The sequence below is a fragment of the Salvelinus namaycush genome, chromosome 25 (assembly GCF_016432855.1).
Source record: "Salvelinus namaycush isolate Seneca chromosome 25, SaNama_1.0, whole genome shotgun sequence".
NCBI lineage: Eukaryota > Metazoa > Chordata > Actinopteri > Salmoniformes > Salmonidae > Salvelinus > Salvelinus namaycush.
In genome coordinates, this window is record NC_052331.1 from 5,325,241 (window position 1) to 5,333,677 (window position 8,437).

Consider the following 8,437-nt stretch of genomic DNA (forward strand, 5'->3'; position numbering starts at 1 on the left):
GAAGAGGACATCTTTCAACCCAAAGACGATTGTTCTGGAGAAAGGACACCTTGCCCAAGATTCTGATGGAAGCTCAGCTAATAGTAAGCAGTCTTTATGCTGTTAATTCGTACTTATGTTGACAAATGTCAAATAATAATTCCGCCATGAATTTCGGTGCGTCTCGCTTTAGCGCACGCTGTATGCTTGAAGTAACGTTAATTTTAAAAATGTAACCCAGCGATTGCATTAAGAACTAATTTGTCTTTCAATTGCTGTCCAACCTGTATTTTTTTAGTCAAGTTTATGAATAGTTTTTGATTAGAATATAGGTGCCTCTCCAAGATGGCGCCGGACAGATTGCTTGACGTTTTGGCCACTAATCACATTGTATAACCACGATTTGTGCCGCTAAATATGCACATTTTCGAACAAACTCTATATGCATTGTGTAATATGATGTTATAGGACTGTCATCTGAAGAATTCTGAGAAGGTTAGTGAAAAAATTAATATCTTTTGGTGGTTTATACGTTATCGCTATGTTTGGCTTGAATCAATGCTGTTGTGATGTTTGCTATTGTGGTAAGCTAATATAACGCTATATTGTGTTTTCGCTGTAAAACACTTAGAAAATCTGAAATATTGTCTGGATTCACAAGATCTGTGTCTTTCAATTGCTGTACGCTGTGTATTTTTAAGAAATGTTTTATGATGAGTAATTAGGTAATACACGTTGCTCTCTGTAGTTATTGTAGTCGCTTTGGTGAGAGTTGTGATGGTGGCTGCAATGGTAAACTATGATTTATACCTGAAATATGCACATTTTTCTAACAAAACATATGCTATACAATAAATATGTTATCAGACTGTCATCTGATGAAGTTGTTTCTTGGTTAGTGGCTATTTATATCTTTATTTGGTCGAATTTGTGATAGCTACTGATGGAGTAAAAAACTGGTGGAGTAAAAAAAGTGGTGTCTTTTGCTAACGTGGTTAGCTAATAGATTTACATATTGTGTCTTCCCTGTAAAACATTTTAAAAATCAGAAATGATGGCTGGATTCACAAGATGTGTATCTTTCATTTGGTGTCTTGGACTTGTGATTTCATGAACATTTTATTATATTGTAATGACCCGGCTGGGTCATAAAGAGAAAAGAGACGGACTCCAGGTGTGCAGGTCAGAACACAGGTTTATTCCTAAACTGGGCTATTGTTCAGGCCACAGCCCACGCCGCTAAATGCCGAACGTACACAATTATACCATGTCGAGTTAAGGGTCACTCTCATAGGAACAGATCAAGGCCCGAACAGAAGAGAGAGAGATGAGACAGTAATCCCTATTTATGCATTTCCAAACCCCGCGGGATTACCCATCTGTCCTGACATATTTAACCCCTGCTAGTAGCCATGAGAACCATAACGCACCCACAAACACAGAACACAATACCGGGTCGTTACATAGCCCCCCCCCTTTCTAAACCCTAGCCCCTAGGGTTACACAACAAAATCCTTAAAACGACCCGGAGGTCGCATCAGTCTCTTGGCCTCCCCGTGACTCTCACCGGTGAACCCCCAGAACACTCCTCTGCCCCAATGTCATTTCCAGCGCCCTCCGAAGAAGCAGCCCCCTCCCCAGGCTCAGGTTGCGCTAGAGTCTCCTCGTTAGACTGTTCCCGTGGGCTCACATCAGAGACCTCACTCCCATTCCCTACCGTTTTCCTCCCTCTGTAGGGTGCCAATCGATCCCGGTGGACCACCACCTTCCTGCTCCGTGGGGGGGACCTCCACCCGGTACGTCACCTCCCCCACTCTCTCTATCACCAGACACGGCCCCACCCATGCACTGTCCAGCTTTGGGCACCGCCCCTTCTTGTGCTTGGGGTTGTGAAGCCACACACATTCTCCCGCTCCAAAGTGCCTCCCCCTAGCGCGCGAGTCGTAGTGGCGCTTTTGGCGCACCCCTGCGTTCTCGAGTTGCTCTCTTGCGAAGGTGTGAGCCGCTTCTAACCGGTTCTGCAGACGACGCACATAGTTCGGGCCAGGCAAAACCCCGTCGTCATTATCAGGAGGGTGGCCAAACGTCAGTTCGGCTGGGGTGCGCAACTCACGACCTAACATTAGTAGTGCTGGGGAGCACGCAGTCGATTCTTGAACAGCCGACCTACACGCCATAAGAATAAACGGTAAGTGGGTGTCCCAATCTCTCTTGTGTTTTGAGGTAACGATGGCCAGCTGCTGTGCTAATGTTCTGTTAAATCTTTCCACCAGCCCATCACTCTGGGGGTGAAGCGGAGTAGTGCGCGTCTTCTCCGCGCCTAACCGTCTACACAACTCTGAGAACACCCGTGACTCGAAGTTTCTCCCCTGGTCGTTGTGAATAGACTGTGGCACCCCAAACCGACTGATTATTCCCCCCACCAACGCATCAGCTACTGTCTCTGCCTCCTGGTCTGGGAGAGCGTAAGCCTCCGGCCACTTGGTGAAGTAGTCCATAGCGGTTAGAATCCACCTGTTACCGCTGTCTGTGGTTGGAAACGACCCTACTATGTCTACCCCGAGTCTCTCCATGGGCTCCCCTACTGGGAATTGTTGTAGGAGGGCGTGTGACTGACCTGGAGGTCCTTTTTTAGCAGCACACTCGTCGCACTGCCTACAAAAGTCCTCAACATCCCTCCTGTGCCTGGCCCAATAGAAGCCTTTACGCACGCGCTTTAACGTTTTGGAGACCCCAAAATGCCCTGCGCCTACTCCCCCATGAAGCTGCTGTAACACGCTCCCCTCCAGCCTTTTGGGCACCACTACCTGCCACGTAATTTCTCCAGTCGCTGGCTTTTTCCACCCCCTCTGGAGCACTCCCTCAGCCACTCTAAGGACTGTGAATTTAGCCCACAGTCCTTTGGTGACTGGTGATAGAGGGGCTACTTCCCCCCACGGCGGTCGTCTTCTCTCTTCCACCCACCGCAGCACAGGACGCAGCTCTGCGTCCTCCTCCTGGCGACGCCTCCACTCCCCAACGTCCACAGCCTCAAGCTCCCGGCACTCTGTCACACTCAGCTGACTCACCGTGGCGGTGACTCCCTCCTCCCTGCACAGTTCTCTCTCTCGCTCCACCCGTTTGGCGCAGTACCCACAGCCATCCTCAGCACACGGGCGGCGGGACAAGGCGTCTGCATTGCTGTGGCGAAGGCCGGCTCTGTGCTCCACCTGGAAGTCGTAGGGTTGCAGCTCCTCCAGCCAGCGGGCAATCTGACCCTCTGGCTCCTTGAAGGAGAGAAGCCACTGCAGGGCGGAGTGATCCGTCCGGACCACAAACGGCAGGCCCCCCAGGTAGTACTTGAAATGGCGTACTGCTGCCACGACAGCCAAAAGCTCTCTCCTTGTCACGCAGTAGCGTTTTTCAGCCTTATCAAAAGTTCTGCTGTAATAAGCTACTACGTGTTCCCGATCAGGACCACGCTGAGCCAGCACAGCCCCCAAACCCTCATTGCTTGCGTCGGTGTCCAGGATGAACGGACGGTTCGGGTCTGGTGAGGCCAGGACAGGGGCCTCCATCAGGGCACATTTGAGGGCCTCAAACGCCCGCTGGTGCTCTTCGGTCCACTGAAAAACAGTGTCCTCCTTGAGAAGGTGGTTCAAAGGAGCCGCTACCCCCGCAAACCCCTTCACAAACCTACGATAGTAGGATGCCAGCCCCAGGAAGCTCTTAACCTCTTTTTCCCCCCCTGGAACTGGCCACCCCCTCACAGCCTCTACTTTGTCTGGCATCGTGCTGATGCCCTCACCACCCAGCTGATGCCCCAGGAACGCCACCTCCCTTTGCATGAAATGGCACTTTCCCGGATGTAATTTTAGCCCCGCCCCCGAGATCCTCTCCAACACTCGCCTAATTGCCCCCAGTGCCCCCTCAAACGATGTGCCGTGCACCAATATGTCGTCTAGGTACACAGCACACTCGTCTCTCGGAACCCCCGCCAGCACTCTGTCCATGAGCCTCTCAAAGGTGGCAGGAGCATTACAGAGCCCGAAGCACAGCACCTTGAACTGCCAATGGCCCCTATCTGTGGAGAAGGCCGTTTTTTCACGTGCCCCTGGCGAGAGGGGCACCTGCAAGTAGCCACTGCGCAGATCAAGGGAGGAGAACCACGAGGACCCTCTCACGTGGTCTAGCGACTCATCAATCCTCGGTAGGGGATAAGAGTCTTTAGTGGTGACAGAATTTAGGCCCCTGTAGTCAACACAAAACCTAAGTTTACCCCCTTTCTTAGGCACCATGACGACCGGCGCGGACCATGGGCTATCTGATGGCTCAATGAAATCAGCCCGCAACATGTCAACAATAGCTGTGTCTGCTGCTTCCCTCCTGGCAAGGGGAATACGACGGGGCCAAATTTTAATGGGTCGGGCGTCCCCAGTGTCTATTTCATGCTGAACTAGGTGCGTTTGTCCTACCTCATCTTCCCCCCAAGCGAAGCTATCTTTAAAGTCCAACAGCAGCTGCTTTAACTGTCTCTGTTGTCTCTCATCCAGACCCGGACAGTTCTTCAGCCACACAGCCTCGACGGCGTCGATAGCTTCCTCCTTCCCCCCGTCGGGCTGATGGGGTGAAGGAGCCAGTGTGTTTTGGGCTACTGGGCTGCCTGTGCTTGCACCATGATGGGGAGTGAAGGCCGTCGCCGCCGGAGACAGCTGCTGGGATGGCACAACGACCAAGGGAGCAACCGGGATGACCGGTGGAGTTTCTGCAAGCTTGGAGGAAGACGGAGGGACAGCCCTGCCCCCTGCTGGCCCTCCCGAAGGCGACATTCCCACTGTGGCCCCCCCCGACAGCCTCAAAGTGCCCAACGCTAAGTCCAACTGAGCCCCACAGTTTTTCAAAAAGTCCATTCCCAGTATACAGGGGTCCTGCACCGCTGCTACCCACACCGGACACCCCACAGTTCTCCCCCCCACAGTCACAGATAGCTGACACTTCCCTAACATGGGGGCTAGCTCCCCCGTGACAGTCCGTAGCTGGACAAGGGTCGGCTCCACCCGCACCCCAACAGGTAGTATGTCTGGTCTCACCAGGGTTACTGTAGAGCCCGTGTCGACCAGGGCCAAACATTCCACCCCCTCTACCTTGACGATGACATTGCAGAAGTCCCCAACGGTGGTACGTCCCACCACAACTACCGGACTAGGAAACACGGCGGCAGCTACACCCTGGGGGAGCAGGTCCCCACCCTCTTGTCTGCGCTGCTGGGTACCTCTTTTGCTTACAGTGGGTTCGGGGGCGGGGGGGTGGGCCCGCGCTGCCCCCTGCGCGAGAACCCGCTGTCGTTTCCCTGGCGACGGGAGAATCTGCCACACTCCCGCTGAATGTGGCCAGGCTGGCCACAACCCCAGCAGACAATAGGAGTTGAGCTGACACTGCGACGTTGCCTGGAGCCCCTCTCCATGACAAGCGAAGCAGTCTTGACTAGCCCGCCCAACTCGTCAACCCACTCTGGTTTTGTGACCCCTGGCACCCCAGCCACCGCTGCTCTCACCTCTGGTTGACTGGCGACTTCCACTCTCACTCCCTCACCCCAGATCAGCTCCCTCTTCCTGGCTATCTCCACTGCAGCCAGCAGAGATGGTGGGTCCGCCATCTGAACATGCTTACCCAGTTCGGTGGAAGAGAGCGCTCTAATAAAACTGTCCCGTGCCAGCTCGTCTTGCACCCCAATCGGCATAGTTGCATAAGCCCGCCTGGTCAGGCTCAGAATACCACTTGCCAACGCCTTTAATGATTCCCCCTGAAGTCTCTTTTTGTTACTCAGTTCAATCCGCAGCATGTTGGGCTGCGCGTCGCTGCCGAAACGGCCCCCCAATGCCTCCACTAGCGCACCGTAGTCGCCCCTCTCGTCCGGGGCTAGCGTTAACAGGCATTCCGACGCCTCCTCTGCCAGGCTCAGGGCAAGCTGTAACGCTTTCGTCTCGTCAGACCACCTCCCGGCTCTAGCCAACAACTCGAATTGAGTGAAAAAACTTCCCATTTACCTTGTCCATTGAACTTTGGTAGTTTAGCCGCTACCGTGGCTAATGGCAATAGGCCGCTGCCATCTCTGTTTACATAAGCAGGCCCAGCCATTTCCGCACCCGGTGACGTCGATATCCCCGTCGCCGTGACGTCTGCTCTCGAGCGGTGTGAAGGAAAACCCGCCAGTTCTGCCATCTTGCTGACTGACAATTTAACTCCCGCCATGTGGCTCTCCAGCTCTTCTACGGCAGTCGCCGCCCGACCCTCCCGACCGGGTACCCCCGCGCCCACAACGGACACTTTGTCCGACTCTTCCTTAATTTTCCGCCTCGCCCCAAGCATCATGACCGTAGATGCGAGTCACGCTAAAGCCAACCCGGCCTATACTGAACAGCTAACTCGCCTAGTCTCGATCCCGTAGTTCGAAAGCACTTCTGACACCAATGTAATGACCCGGCTGGGTCATAAAGAGAAAAGAGACGGACTCCAGGTGTGCAGGTCAGAACACAGGTTTATTCCTAAACTGGGCTATTGTTCAGGCCACAGCCCACGCCGCTAAATGCCGAACGTACACAATTATACCATGTCGAGTTAAGGGTCACTCTCATAGGAACAGATCAAGGCCCGAACAGAAGAGAGAGAGATGAGACAGTAATCCCTATTTATGCATTTCCAAACCCCGCGGGATTACCCATCATACCCCCCAAACCTTTCCATCTGTCCTGACATATTTAACCCCTGCTAGTAGCCATGAGAACCATAACACACCCACAAACACAGAACACAATACCGGGTCGTTACAATATGATATCCCTGTGGCTTTAGGCTAGGCTATGCTAGTCAGCTTTTTTGATGGGGGGGATCCCGGATCCGGGTTTGTGAGGCGTTAGAGGATATGATACTGTATACATATGATAAGAAAGCTGAAGTCTTTACCTATCCATTGATGTAAATATATCCCCTGTCCGATTTCTAGTTCATCCACTAGATATCAGTAAGGCATCATGTGACATCTCTTGGTCACTTGAAATCAGTTGCGGTTGGTTTGGTTAGTGAGTCACTGTGCAAAAATTGAATTCATTTTCAAGCCTGACATCTTAAAATGACCTTAGAAATCAGGGCTTATGGTTTTGGAGTAATACATAAATACAAAATAAGACATAGACAGGCGAGGAAGCTACTAACTTATTTTCCCATTCACCTTCCTATTGTAAACAATGAGCTAGATCATAGGCGTAGGTGGAGGATGCCTACGAGGTAATGTGGATGGAGAAGGAAATGCACTGCTTTACAATGACCATCAGCGTGTACCCTCTTCATGCACACTACATTTTTGTACTTTTGGTGATTTGACCTTTATCTGATTAGTTTCAGGAAACTAGGCGTATGTCACGCATCACTACTTCACAGGAGAGCTATTTGAACGTAAACGTTTATTTTTATCAAAATTCACTTTTTTTCCGCAGAATTGCCTTCTGGAACATGTGAACTTCCATGTGCCTTAATAACAAACTTGTATGCCATCTGTAAAGACGAAGACATTTTTTAAATTATGAGCCTTGTTGGTTTAGCCACAGACAAAGTATGAAACCTTCCCGCTATTCATGATTGGCTGAGATAATGAGTGGGCTGGATATTCCGAGAGATGTGTTCGGATTGGTGTGCCATGTAGCACGCTCCTGTCTATAATATGAGCTGGTTATATGTTTCTAATTTTGTCAGAAAGTCGTTTTCATTGCAAGTTAAAGTGTACTGTTAGCTAGCTGTTACCTAGCTAATGTTACGTGTATGATCTGCGTAATAACATAATTTGTATCTCAGAGCCACTTGCATTGCTAGTTATATCCTAATGTTAGCTAGCTAACAATGAACCTGGTTGGTTAGCTACCTGCAGATTCATGCAGGGTAGTAACATTATGAGTTGGGATTATGGTTCATTGTTTAGCTAGCTAGCTACATGTCTAAACAAAAGATTCCTCTATGCAAGTAACTATTTCAATAGAATGTAAATGATGTCACTGCGACAACTGTTGATAGATGTAGCTGGTAAATTCGCTCTGGCTATCTACTCTGATCTCAGAGCACTCTCATCTGAGCGCGCCAGAGCGCAGAATAACTGACGAATTTACAAATGCTCAACACCCGTTGAATATGGCCGGTGTCAGTAAACGTCGGCATAAAAGCGTCATTAAATTGTTGCCAGCAGCACAGTTGCAGTCACCAATGCTCTGGATAACTTAAAAACAGCCTAACCAGCTCTGCTAGGGTGAGGAAGCTGTACTCTAATTTGTGTCTGGAAGTAAATAGCAAGCTAGCCAACGGTAGGCAGTTAGCTTGGGTGCTTGACTGCGGTTGTTAGGTCAGAGCGCTCGGATCAACCCTACTTTTCAACCAGAGCGTCCAGTGTGCGCTCTGAACGCTCCTAGAGTGAAACCGCTCTGAATTTATGAAC